The following is a 15,183-nucleotide window of genomic DNA, read 5'->3' on the forward strand; positions in this document are numbered from 1 at the left end:
GTTTATCCTATAAATGGTGTTGGGAAAACTGAATATTCTTATGCAAAAGAATGAAACTAGTCTCCTCTCTGTCACCACATGTAAAAATCAGCTCAAAATGGACAAATTACTTAAATGTAAGACACGAAAATATGAAACTGCTAGAGGAAATTCTTCAGGATTTTGGTCTAAGCAAAATTTTTTTGTATATATTCCTAAATACATAGTCAACAAAAGCAAATATTGAGAAATGGTATTACATAAAATGTATAATCCTCTAAACAGTAAAGGAAACAATAGAGTGAAGAGACAACCTACAGAATGGGAGAAAATATTTACAAACTATTTATCTGGCAAAGGATTAATTTCCAGAATTTATAAAGTCCTCAAATAACTCAAAAGCAAAAAAGATCTGATTAAAAATGAACAAATGATGTGCATAGACATTTCTCAAAAGAAAACATACAAATGGCAACAAATATATGAAAAATGGTCATTATCACTAATCAATAGGGAAGTGCAAATAGAAACAACAATAAGATAATATTAGAATGACTATTATAAAAAATAAAAAATAACAAATGCTGGCAAGTATGTACAGTAAAGGGAACTATTACACACTGTTGGTGGGAGAGCAAATTAGTATATTGTTACAGACAATAGTAGAGAAGGTCCTAAAAAACTAGAAATAAACTATTACAATTCAGCAATTCCACTTCTAGGTGTATATCTAAAGGAAGTGAAATCAGTATGTCAAAGAGACAACTGCACTTGTATGTTTATTGACTCCCTATTCTCAATAGCCAACCTAGATGTTCCTCAATGGATGAAGAGATACAGTAAATGTGTTGTATATACACAATGGAATATTATTTCACCACAAAACATGAAGTTTGGTAATTTGCAGCAACATAGATGGAACTGGAGGATATTATATTAAGTGAAATAAGTCACGTACAGAAAGACAAATATAACATGTTCTCACTATATGTGGAAACTAAAATGTTGATCTCAAAGAAGTACAGAATCCAGGGAAGAGTATGAAGGAGAGAAATAAAGTTGGATAGTTAATGGGTACAGAAGTATAATTGGATATGAGTAATAACTTCTAATGTTCTATAGCACAGTATCATAACTATAATTGACAAAAATTGAATATTTTAAAACAGCTAGTAGAGAGGGCTTTGAATGTTCCCAACACAAATAAATACGCCTGAGGTGATAGATATGCCTATTAATACTGCCTGCATAAGTTTACTGTCAGAATTCCTTGAGGAATGCCTCAGAAACATGTGATGGATAGAACAAGTGTCTTCTGAAGTAACTTGGAAAGCTGGGTGTTGAGGAAATTCAGTGGGACTGTGCACTCCAGCAGAGCACCATGAAGACCAAAACCAGCAAGAGCAAAAATAGCACCAATGCCAAAATCCAGAACTACAGCAAGAGTATACTAAGGATATCAATAAGAGTAAGAACAGTATCAACCACAACAACAGATTGTATGGGGGAAGAGAGAATGGCACAGATATCTCAGACTCTGTGTGTGTGTGTGTGTGTATGAGTGTGTGTGTGTGGCACTAGGGATTGACCTACAAGCATGCTACCAATGAACTACATCTCCAGCCCTATTTGTTTAATTATTTATTTATGTACTTTTTCATTTATTTTTATTTTGAGACAGGGTCTCATAAATTGTCTAGGGTATTAGACAACACTGTCCTACTCCTTCAACCTCCTGAGGAGCTGGGATTGCAAGTGTGCATCCCCATGGCTGGCACCTCAGATTTTTTTGTATTTATTTTTTCAAGAAGAAAGAAATCATGCTCCAGGATGCTTGCCACCTCTGTCCTCTAGAGCAAGAAACCACCTCTAGCTTCAAGAGATCTAGAATGGAGAATAAAGTGTGATTCATCTAACTCCAATTGGTTCAGTGGAGAGACATCATCCACCATGAGGAAAATCACAATACTGAGCATGAACTGTTCCAAATAGTTATATAAGGATGGGTCTATATAATTTGGGGAAGTGGTCCTTTTAATCTTTACTGTGCCCCTACATTTTCACCCTAACTATGCTTCATTATGAGATACTCACAAAGCCTTGGAATCTAGGAAAAACTTCCCAAAGCAGATAGTAGTTTGGGCTGTGGTCCATGACAGTGGCCTCGTGTTTCCTACTTACAATGTTTTGTAACAAAACAGAATGACCTTTAATTGAATTGATTAATGATTTTAAGACCCCAAGGTTTGAGAATCAGAACAATTATAAGACCCCAAATTTCCAGTCCTCATAACTCTGACTGATGAGAGCTTTCTCATATGACTCAAGACTGGGCTGTGAACAGTGCTGGGCTCTGGTGAGCTTAGAGGATAGGGCTGCTCCAGGAGGAGGTTTGAACCCACAGTCATCTCTAGGGAAATGTGAAGACTGGGGCTATTCCATATTGCCAATGTTCCTCTCAGAGTATGGCACCCAGAAGGGAAAACATTCTATCTATGGTTTGACCAATGCTAAGTATTTCAGGCCTGTAACATCATTGGTTCTGGACACCCCATTTTTGTGAATATAGCTGAAGATGGCATTAGATTTCAGTCTCCACATCTTACAACTGATACTGAGCTCTCACTGTCCTCTGAAATCCCTAAGCTATATTATTGTATTATACTTTTAAGATACATATCTTCCATACTGGATGTTTGTGTGAGAGTGTGTGTGTGTGTGTGTGTGTGTGTGTGTGTGTAGTAAGCTTGGGTAGGAAACAGCATGAGAACATTGTAGAACTCAAGAACTTCTGATCCTACCCTTTAGTCACATGCCTGTAATGGAGTGAGTCTCATAGAGGGATCACCATAGGTTAGGGTCCTCAATTTAGCTTGGTGAGATCAGAAATTCAGTTATTACCTCTTCCAGAGTTTGTCACAGGGACACTGATTCCCATTATCCAGAAATAGATAGTGAACTATCCACACCTGCTACAAGCCCCTCCATCCTAGGATGATTCTGCTAAGAGAGTAGAGGAGTACAAAGAGGTGTTTGAAGAACAGGAGATAAATGCAAAATGGCTTGGATACCTTTTGGAACATTTCCCTGAAGCCATGGTAGCTGAACTGGTCTCTAACTTTTGGGAGATTTCTGTTTCTGTGAGAAGATTGAGCCATAGGCTCAGTGACCCCTCTCCTTGGATGGTGTGAGAGCCACATTGACCATTATTTTGTTTTTTTGTCTCCTTTTTTCTCTAACCTCCATGGAGACACCCCCCTCCTCAACTGCCCAGTCAACCACCCCTCTGTTATGACAACACAACAGTAACCTCAGCCAAGTTACAACATGATTGAGTAGGTTACTGTTTTCTGTACACCAAATTCCATTCCTGCTATGTCTTACCAAGGATTGGACTTGGGACATGACCTGTTCCCTTGATGGAGACTTGAGACACATCCGATTCTCATCACATCGGTAATATGCATCCAAATTCTTTCTGAGACTCAACTCTCTCTGCAAAGGGCTGAGCTCATACATTTCTTGTTGATTTTGTTTGGGTCAGTTTCCAAGAACAGTTTAGTCTAACTTGGCCTCTCCGTGAACAAGTAGAAGAGCTGGGGTTGGATGGAGGGTGTGCCCCTTGTGGGATTTGGCACAGCTTCACCATAAGTAACCAAGATTTAACTCCCCCTATAACTGATAATAATCAGTTCTTACATATCAATTCATTTAGTCACTACAAGACAACTAGAGACATACATTGTCACCCTATTTATTGATGAAAAAATCAATGTTTAGAAAGTCTGAGGCCTTGTTGCCTTGTTTAAGAGTTGCACAACTAATTATGAGTAGAGCTGAATCAGAAGTATCTTGATTACATATCCATGTTTCCGCCTCTTTATTTGTCTTTACCTAAAAATTGGTAGAAATTCCCACCTTTGCTACTTCTTCCAAGACTTTCCTGTCTCTGAGCACTTACTTCTAGGAACATAACAGAGGAGGAAACTATGCCAGTTCCAAATTTATTTGACACATTGTCCAGATATAAAGTAGAAGACACAAGAAGACGCTTCTATTTCTCAGACTCTGGTACCCATGAAGTGACTTGGTCAAAGTGGTTAAAGAGAAGGTGAGAGATCCTAGTCAATTACACAGAAGACCTTCTTTTTCCACAGACTCAAGATGCCCTGAAAGAGGCATCATTGGATAATGAATCAAAAAATGATCTCTGCCTATATTATTTTGTTAAAGTTGCAATAACAAAATACCACAGACTTTGTGTCTTAAACAACAGAAATTTATTTTGTCACAGTTCTGGGAAGGTTAAGATGTTAGCATGTTTAGTTTCTCCTGGGGTCTCTCTTCTTGAAGATGGCCACCTTTCCACTGTGCCCTCACATGGCCTTTCCTCTATGCACATATATCCCTGGTCTCTTCTTGTAAACAATTTTCCCTTAATTATAGAGATAGAGTCAGATCATATCAGAGCCTACCCTAAAAGTCTAACTTTTAAGTATTTTTAAAGGTCGTGACTCCTAATGTATTCACATTGTGAGGTACTAGGTATTATGGTTTCAACATATTAATTTTTTTGGTGGGGGAATATACAATTCAGCTCATAACAGTGCCTTTTGTTCCTCAGAGTTTGGGATGAAACTAGTTCCCCATCTAGGTTTCTATAAAGAGCAACTGGATAAAGTCAGAAATGTTTTTTCTTAGATGAACCATGTGGACTGGGAGGAGTCAGGATATTAATTGCCACCTAGTATCTGCACCTCTTCTCACCAGTTTCCAGCTCCTTCAACCCAGATAGGTCAAGAGTTTCAGGGTTGCTTAGTAATCACTCACTGTCTGCTTACTAGCAGAATCTTGGTTTTTTGTTTGTTTGTTTTTTTTTTTTTTTTTTTTTCCTTTCTGCTGCACTGTCACTTTTGCCTGTTTGGGTCAATATCTGATCCCCTGAGAAAAGTTTGGGCTCATAACTTTCTAGAGAAAAGTATGGAGAATAAAAATTCTTTCTGTATTTATAGATCTTTTGATCCAGAAATGGACAATTTTTTCTTTAGACAATAATAATCATTGATATGGTGAACATAGATTTCAGATTTCTTAGTACAGTCCCAGGTTCAAATATTTGGTTCTGTTGCTCCTGAAGTTAGGCACATTTGTCAGACTGGTTGATCTAGCCTAGGTTCAGAAAATACACTTTGAGGAAGTGTAAATGAATTCTAGTATTCCTTTTAATAACTTTCCATTGTTTTGGGGATAAATTCTAAACTCTCCACAGCCTTCAGAGTCCTCAGTAATGCAGAACAGCACTTCTATCCACCTTCATCTCCTGCTATTCCTTATCATAACTCTTGCACTCAAACCTTGTAGAATTTTAGTAACCAAAACTTGTCTCATGCATCCACACATTTGTACATGCTGTTTTGGGACACTCTAGAATGCCAGTGATGATTCTTCCTTCCCTAACCTTTAACCTGCCTTCTATCTTTTTATTTATCCTTCAAGTCTCATTTCAAGTTGCTTGTGAAACTATTCCTGCCTTCCCAAGAAAGTTAAAAACTCCTGTTTTGTCACTCTAACTTATACATGCTGTTTTGTATATTATATTTAAACATTATACAATGAGCACATTGGATTAACTGAAACACTATGTTTATTTGTCTATCTTCCCCACTAGACAGGACCTGGCTTAGAGTAAGAACTCATGTGTTTGCTAAATGAGTGAAAGAAAGAATGGGAAAAGGACATTGCCAAGGATGAGTATCTGTCCCTGCCTGTCTTCCAACATAATCAACATAATTTCTATGATTAAAATGTTGATATGGGAATGAAATATGGCCAGTATTTGATCCATGTAACTTGGCCTAGGCTTCTAACTAGTTGACCAATGTGGGAGCTGTTTTAATCCAAGCCAAATTTCTAATGTTGGGCCTTAAGAAGTTGTCAGATTAACCTAAATCCTGAAAGAGACCAATAGTTTAGAAGAAGGTAGGATGGCCTGACAGATATGTTTCTGGAGAAACCAGGTATCACGTTGAGAGGTCCAGAATATCTGGTTCCTTCCATGCCCATTACCACCCCAGAGTCCCTGAGAAGTCTGGAAGGCAAGAACATTGCCACATTGGTGGGGAAATGCCAGCCTGGAAATTGCCACACATAGACTCTGGGGGAGATATTACGGAGGGTGGTGGAGGGCAGAATTGTACAGAGGGATTGATGCAAAACCAACTGTCATTCTTGAGCAACTGAAGAGGCATGGGCTAGAAGTCCAGACTGTTGCTGCTGGGACTTCCCTTCCACAATGACTATGCAGTCCAGAGTCTGGGGAGGCAGTTATAGCAGCCACCTCAGGCCAAACCTGGGCAGGGGTGGTTGCAGATAAGCCACCCACCCATGCGTTCCCAGTCAATTCTACTTTCCTCTATTCTTACATCAGATCTGACAATAACCCTGCAATGTAGGCAGGGCAAAGATTATGATTTTTGCTTGACATTGAGGATGTGAATTTCCAGCCTCTTCCCCTCAATTGTTCAACTCCTCTTACCTCATGGTCCCTCCATGTCTAAAGCCTAAGCCCTACTCTGACTGGAATATCATACTCATACAACTTAACAGGTCCTTGACCTTTCCAAGCATTCAGTATCTCCATTTCAACCTAATCATAACATTAATCTCAGTACTGTCATCTCCTCTAATTTATGTTACATCAAGGATATTAGTCATTTATTCACTAAATATTATTTAATACCTCATATCATTTACCAAGGAATATACTAGCACTATCCAACACACTAACACATCAGTTAATGAAACACGATCTCTGTTAATCTGATAGAGCACCCAATTAAAAAACCATAGTATCTAGAATCAGGGAGGTGACATACAATAAATGAATAAGTAGGCCAAAATAAATTATGCCAAATGGTAGAAATTTCTATTAAAGAAATCAGTAGGTTTCCAAGTGTATGAAGGAAAATGGATAAGGAAAGCTATTTTACTTAGGGTTGGCAAGGAGACCCTTCCATGGAGAGGGCATTTTAAGCTAAGACCTGAAAGATGAGAAGGAGGCAGCCATGGGTTGAAAGGCATTTCATTGTCTCTGAGGCAGGAAAGACTCAAGGATGTACACATTCCAGCAAACTAGGGTTGATAGTCATCTGGAGGCAGCATGATATGCAGGAAAGACACTGAATGCAACATTATGAATTCCCTTGCTTTTAGACTCTCTCTGCAAAGAATTCTTTAAATAGAGCAAAAGGGAACCAGAATGTACTGTGTATCTTTTGTGAGCTAGTCCCTTTCCCACGTGATTTTTTTTTTAATTTCAGAGTCTCAGAAAGATCATCTCTGTAACAATGACGTGAGACTATTTGGTTCTTGAGGGCTCTTATAACTTGGAGAGATAACTAGTTCAACCTATAATCCCACCCTCCAGTTAGGAAGCTGAGGCCTTTGAAGTTGAAGTGGTTTTGCCTCAGATTGTCCAATGAATAAGTATATTCTCCTGCTCTAGACCTGATTAAGTAGGATAAGGCCAAAATAGTCTCATCTGTACTGAAAACTAGGTGAGGAATCCAGACCCTTGGCATTGCCCAAAAAAGGAAGGCATGGATGGGAGGGACTTATTTTGACTACAGAGGGAGGAACATATTTACTGAGCCCTTTGACAGTATGCTTTTTTTTTTCTTTTTATGCCAGCCAAGCTTTTCTTAGCAGCAGATATTTCCAGGAAGAGCAAAAACTGCAGCAGAGCGTTCTGGGCAGATAAGGTTTATCTTGGCAGGGACAGAGACCCTAGAAGGGGCTTAAATACGAAGTCCAGAATTGACGTGCCCTGGTATTTCAAGTCCACTTTCATTTGCTTTTAATAGAAATTTTTGCTACTGCTACTTCTAATTATTCTCCTTCTCCTCAACCTCTTCTTTTTCTGGCCTCTGCAATTCAGAATGATCAAGGCAGCTGTGCCCATTTGTAATTCCAGGCCCAAGCTCAGTCTCAGTTTAGCACTGGTCTTAATATCTATCTGAGATTAGAAGAGAGGATAGAAGAATGTAAGAAAAGGAGGAAAAAAAGACAGAAAAGAAAATAAGGAAGACAAGATAAGAGAGAAACAAATAGAAGGAAAGGAGAAGAAAGAAAAATAGGGGAAAGGAGATAACCTCTCCTCTCACCATGGAGAAGATTTTCTCTAAAGCACAAGACTTTTCCCATGAAATAATATTTCACATTGATAAGAACCCAACACATAGGCTCCCAAACTCCTCAAATTGATTCTCTCAACTGAAATAACATGTATCTGCAAATCCTCTGAATCTTCCATAGTCCCCCAAGCCCACTACCTTCTACCAGAGGAGAAGGCAGAGCTCTTTGCACATAGGGATAGAGGAAAAGTGAGATCTTCCTTATCTTCTCCCTCTCACCAGAATAAGGTTCCCCTGAGAAATTTCAACCAGTAAATTCATTGTATAATAGATTAGCCATCTGGAGAAGCCCTTAAGGGGACAGGAGTTCTCACTAATCAAAGCAGGAAAGAACAGGGCCTTGCAGAAATCGGAAATCTAATTAAGGTGGAATCTCAAGAGGTCTGATTGAATGTTAAAGAAGTTGTAGAAGCCTCATCAACAGGATTAACTCAGCTGCAGAAAAAAACCAGAAGGGTGGGTAGGGGATTCTGCATGAATAATGGAAAAAAACAGCTTCAAGTGTTGAAAGTGGTCATTGTGATCATGGTAGTGTCTAAGAGAGAAAATAGAGGTAACCCTGACCCTTCCTTCCACCCCATCTTGGTTTAGAAGATTTGGGGAAGGGAAGAATTTGTTAAGTTCATCTAATCCCCTTTGTCCTGTCCATGTTCTCATCAAGCAACTTTGTGATTAATTTGGCTTTCAGAATAGTATTTTCCGAGCAAAAGAGAAATTGCTGCTCAGCCAACATGAGCCTTTCCAGCTGTTTGGGGAATTAAAAAAACAAATAACAACAAAAAGAAAGGAAGGGAAAAAACCTCTCTGGATTATATCTGCTTCCTGTGAGTTTAAATTGCATGCATCAGTTCATGGCATATAGTTAGATCAATTCCAGGTGTTTTCTCAAAACTGGACTTTAGAAGTTGTGTAAAATTGAACACTGTGCTCCATGGTTAGAAGTCTCTGCTTAAGAAGCCCCATTCTTGGAGGCCATTTCTATCTCACTGTCTCTGTTATGTCAAGAAGTCAAACCCTTTATTTTGTAGATAGAGACACTGAAGCCCAGAAGGAAGAACTCTACCTGAGTTGCTTCTGTAATTTCTCTTGAACCCTAATTCAGGATCCAGTGTTCTATGTACTCTGAAAAGCAATTTTCAAATCAATTGAATTTAACTTTTCTAGTAACTCTTCAAGGGAGAGATCTTAGGTCTATTTATAGTCTTGCCTTCTGACTTTAGATAATAGATTTCCTCCTTCCAGCCCACACACCTTTGTCCCCTCTCTTATTTTCATTTCATCCTTTTCTTTACCTAAGGTGACAGGCATACAATCCTGATTGAAATTGTATTTGGTTCTTTTTAAAATTTGTCCCATTATGTCCATGGAAGGAAAGTAGAGGTTTAGAAGATACTACTCATCAACTCAATTGTTGTGCCAGTTCATCTTCACCTCCATTTATTTTCTGGGTCTAGGCCTTTCACTACAAGTCTACTGTGTTTTAGGTATGGAACCTAAGAAAAGAACATCTTATTTTTTTTTGGAACTGGGAATTGATCCCAGCTTTACACATACTAGGCCAGTACCCTTACCACTGACCTATATCCCCAGCCCCATGGAGTCTAGGAAAAGAGATACCACTACCATTTGAAGAGACTTTGATTATGATAGAATTGGAGTGACAAACTGAACAAGGATGAAAAGGATCTGTGAGCCAAGATGGAACCAGGCCATGAAGTACAATTCATTCTTTCAACAGGTCTTTTACTCATATTTAACCAAAATTTATAGAAAATATGCTTCAAATTTGAACATCACATTGACTATAAATTCAAAAATTAGTCAATGAAGAGACCTGAAAAAGTGCATCTTCTAGCTATGTGAACAGATAACCTAAGTGCAATGTGATCTGACTGTAATTTAGGTACATAAAAATATAGAACAAAGGAACAAGGAGAAGTTTTGTAGAGATGATAATTGGCAAGGAGATGATAATTGAACTAAGCCTGAAAAATAAATGCATGGTTTCCTGACCAGGAAACTTTCCAGATCCAGAAAGATGCATGTGTAAAGGCCAGAGGTATACTGGAGTATAGGATATGTTGAAGTTGTAATATAGGATGGGTGGAGAAATATGAAGACATAGCTTATGGACATATTGTAAAAGGCCCTGACATTGTGTTCATGGTAATGAGTAAGAAAATGACAAATTTAGAATGATAATGGAGAGCCACTAATCCCTTTTAAACAGTGCAGGAACACCATTAGAGTTGTATTGTTAGAAGATCATCCCAGCAATAAATGCCAAACCTTAAGGAGAAAGATATTGTTGACTGAAATGAACATCATTTTCATTTTTTCCTTCAATTTTTGTCTTTATCATTAAGAACAATATCATATTCTCCCTCACTACAGATATTCTGAGAACTCACCTTATCATAATTCATTCTGCTAACATTTCCTAAACAGTTACTATGTTCCAAACACTAGTGATAAAGAAATTAACACAGAGATTCTTGTTCTTGAGGGAAATTCAGGTTACTAGAGAAGAAAAGTCAAGGGCATAAAATATCACACCAGAAGGCAGTTAAGTGTTAAAATTTGAGTATTAATATTATATGTTTATTATATATAATATGTTTATTATATATAATATATATATGGTGGTAAAAAAATAACTGCTCCTTCTAGCATGGATTTCCTCCATGGAGATAAGGAACACAAAATTAACTGGTTTGTTTGAGATATAGGGTCAAGAATGTGAGAACTTAGACATATGGGGGATATGGTAAATACGCAATTTAATCTACTGATCTGGAGGTAGGAAGATAGAAAGGGCATGAGTAAGCATACAGGAAAACAACAACAAAAAAGACAAAGTACAGAGTCCTGGGAAACACCATTATGGCAATAAGTAGCAGGGAAAAAAGAATCATTAAGAAAATCAAGGACAATGCTCAGCAAGTAGGTGAATCTGAGGAGTGTAGGTAAACAAATTCAACAATTCTAACTGAGCAACTATTCTGGATCAGGTGCTCTGCTAATACTAGAGAAATAAATGAAGAAAACAGTCTTCAAAATGAGCTATGGTTCTCTGGTATAAAGTTGATTCTTATATCTCATCTGAAATGTTGTGTGGCTTCTAATGATGAAATTAAATCTGAATGAAGATCCTCTAAATCAGTTGGTGATTTGGTCATTACACATTGTACATGTCTGCATGTATCAAATTATAACTCTGTACCAAATAAATAAATACAGATGTTACATCAATTAAAAAAGTAGGCAGGGAGGAGGGGAGGAAAAGAAGAAGGGATGAGAATGGAAAAGACAGTGGAATGAATCAAACATAACTTTTCTATGTTCATGTATGAATATATGACCAGTGTAACTCCACATTATGTACAACCACAAGATGGGAAGTTATACACCATGTATGTATGATATGTCAAAATACATTCTACTGTCATGGATAACTAAAAAAAGTAATTTTTTTTAAAAAAGAAAGAAATCAACTGGGTTTGGTGGTGCCCTGTCTCTAAATAAAACACAAAAGTGTTCAGTAGTTGAGGGCCCCTGAATTTAATCCCCAGTACCAAAGAAAGAAAGAAAGAGAGAGAGAGAGAGAGAGAGAGAGAGAGAGAAGGAAATAAAAATAAACAAACCAACAAACAAACAAATAAATAAATCATGGCTAAGTGATCTGTTGCAGAGACATTGAAGGGCATGAGGGCTAGTACAGAGGTTGTTGGCTTTGCTTATTAGGAGTTTGTGACAGTTTGGTGACACTGGATGAAAGGGTCAATGCATAAGTGAGGATAGAGAAAAAATCAATTGGAAAGTTATGGTAGGTTAGAAAGTTAAATGGTGAGGTAATCTATGCAAATTAGTCTTTTGAGGAGATGATATTGAGTGGTCTGAAACAGTGGGCAGTGGAATGAGATATTTTAAAAAGTTGATTATGATTTGAGTATGTTTAAAGGCTGAGAGATCAACACATGAAGGGGAAAAAAGGATAATCTCTGAGAAGAGACCATTGTTTTGATGTTTTTTGTGAGAACAGAGCCAGTGTATTGGTGAAAGCAGGTAAAGCAAGAGTGGTGGATTCAAGCTCTGAATCCCCTTTGCTTGGATTAAGGGTCTTATGAACAGCCTCTGTTCATAAGAGACACCAGAGGCTGAAAGCTGCAGCTTGTAACTCAAGGAAGAATGTTTGGAGGAGAAGTAGGATTAAGAGAGAGGAAGCTGACTTAAACCGCAACAGGCATGGTTCAGATGAGATGCAGGCTCGACTTCCTGCCAGAGGAGAATAGCTTATGGCAAGAGAAGTAAGAGAATCTCCTTATTTGTGATCCTTCAAAACTTAGAAACAATTCTCTTGCTTTTGGAAAAAAATGCTATCATGTTTCCAAGTGACATGTGGTATGGAAGACAATAGAAAGGTTCATCTGAGCTTAGCTGATTACTGAATGACTTGAAACAATTCTTATTTGGTCACTCTAACGTTCAGTTTCCTCAACTGTGAAAGGAGGACAATACCCACCTTCTAGAGTGGTCATGAAGATTACATAAGAGTATGTGCATGAAGCATCTAACACAGTGCCTGGGAGGTTAGTGGCCATTCTCAGTTGTTGACTCTCTTCCCCCATTTCCTGTGTTTCCCTTGTTCTATCGATACAAAGTCCTGGAGTCTCCAGCTACCTCCATCTACTGCTGACTCTCTTTTAATTTTTTATTGTTAATATATGATGAAAAGATAGGAAGGCCTGTGGACGCCAGGGATCCATGCCACAATGTCCAAGAGCTGACCATGTCCCAGATAGAGTCAAGCCTGCCAGAAATGTTGCACAGAGCCTCATCCCCTTTCCCTGTGCATCCATTGCCGAACCTTGCAGATGAGTCAGGCAGCTTCCAAGATACTTATTAGCATCAATGGGTCAGAGAAGTGGGCCTAACAAATGGTCAGAGGCACTCTCCTTATTAGGGATAGATGACTGCTAAGTGCACCAGGAGTGCCTCCTACAAATCCCATGAGGACTCAAATTCAGCCTGGGTTCCAACCTCAAAAGAACCTTTAATGAAGGCCACTCATGGAGATCCCAAAGAGGTCCAGAGAAATCCCCAGACACACAAAACAACCCACCCCTCACATTTGTATAACTACCTGACAGTTTAGAAAATGTTTTTCACATATTATATATTATAATATATAATAAGTAAGATTTGTAATATAAATTATGTAACAAGTAATCAATATTATTTACTATAATAGAATAAGCAACAGATAATAAAACATAAGTGAATATAATATAATTCTTATAATTTATATTTAAATAATATTGCACACATATCCAAGGCCCCAAGAAATTTACTTAGTTGGGATCATTCAGGTCTCAGTTTTCTTTTCTTTTTTCTTTTTTTTCTTTTTTTGCAGTACTTGGGATTGAAACCGGGCATGATTTACTCCTGAGCTACATAGCTACAACCCCAGCACTTTTTAAATTTTGAGACAGGGTCTTGCTAAATTGTCTAGGCTGGCCTTGAACTTGCAATCCTCCTGCTTCATCCTTCCAAATCTCTGGGATCATAGGCATGCATCATAGCACCTAGTGGTTTTAACATTTTTTTGAAAAAAAAAAACTTCCCTAAACACTCATAATATGTTAGGTTTACTATTATTTGCTCTCATAAAACCTTGTATTTTTCCTACATAATACTTAAATTTTTACTGTGGGATTATTTGACAATTATTTTCCTCATTTGAACACAAGTTCCTGGAAAACAAGACCCTGGTCAGTCCTGTTATCTTTGGCATCTCTGTCACCCAGATCACTTGACACATCCATAATGGGAGAAGAAGGTTCATAAAACCAGTCAGTCCACTCCACATATAAATGGGGAGAATGGTACGTAAGGCAAAGAAAATAATTTCCCAATGTCATACTTCAAGCCAGGGTAGAGCTGGCTTGGATCTCAGGTCTTCAGACATTGTCTAGGGCTCTTTTCAAAGACCCTTCAACCCAGATTGCATCTGAATCTTAAGTCATCAGGAAACAGGATTAAGGGAAGGTCATAGCTTTCAAGTATTTGGGTATTGCTTGATTTTCTGGCCTGCTCAGCAGGAAGCATTTTTTTCTCATCAACAAATACTTATTGAGTACCCACTATAAGCAAGTGAGGTGTGTAGTTGTGAATAAGATAACATCACTGCTCTCATGAAGCTTATTTTCTGACAAGGGACATGGACAAAAATATAAATTATAGAAAAAGTGACAAGGCAAAAGATAAACTGATAGAAATATTTGTACTTATTACATATGAAGTGACAATCTAATATGTAAATGATTCACAAAATCAAGCAAGAAAAATAAATTAGCATCTTAAGTGACAAGTGAGTATAACAGACATAGTTCTTACCCTCATGGATCTTGCAGTCTAATGGAAGAACACCTTTATCTCCCAGGGTAGGGAGAGTAGCTGGACTGCAATTTTTTTTTTTTTTTTTTTGGCAGTACTGGGGATCGAACTCAGGGCTTTGTGCTTATGAGGCAAGCACTCTACCAGCTGAGCTATCTCCCCAGCCCTTGGACTGCAAGTTTTAAAGAGTCCAAAAGTAAGGATGAGTTCTTAGGCAGCTCCTCTAGAGCCATTTTAGGGACACAGCTAATAAAAGTCTGAATCTCAGCTCTGACACTTACTAAATATGTGACTTTGAAGAAAGTTGTTTGACTTCTTTGAGTTTCAGTGCCCTCATTTGTGAAATGGGAATAATTCTTATTTTACAAGGGGTATAAAGGAGTAAGAGATATATTAGATGTGAGAATAGCTGGTATATAGAAAGCACCCACCATAAGTATTTTTCTTCCATTCCCTACATATTGTTCTGCCTAGAACTGAAAATAGAGGGCAATAACCCTTTTTGTGCCAATATGTAGCTTTCTTCATACATTGCACTATGTGATCTTGACTCTGAGGTACACAATTTCTTTTAAATCTGATGAGGTATCTACTTATTAAAAATGTACTACCTCTT

This window comes from Sciurus carolinensis, chromosome X (assembly GCF_902686445.1).
Source record: "Sciurus carolinensis chromosome X, mSciCar1.2, whole genome shotgun sequence".
Lineage (NCBI taxonomy): Eukaryota > Metazoa > Chordata > Mammalia > Rodentia > Sciuridae > Sciurus > Sciurus carolinensis.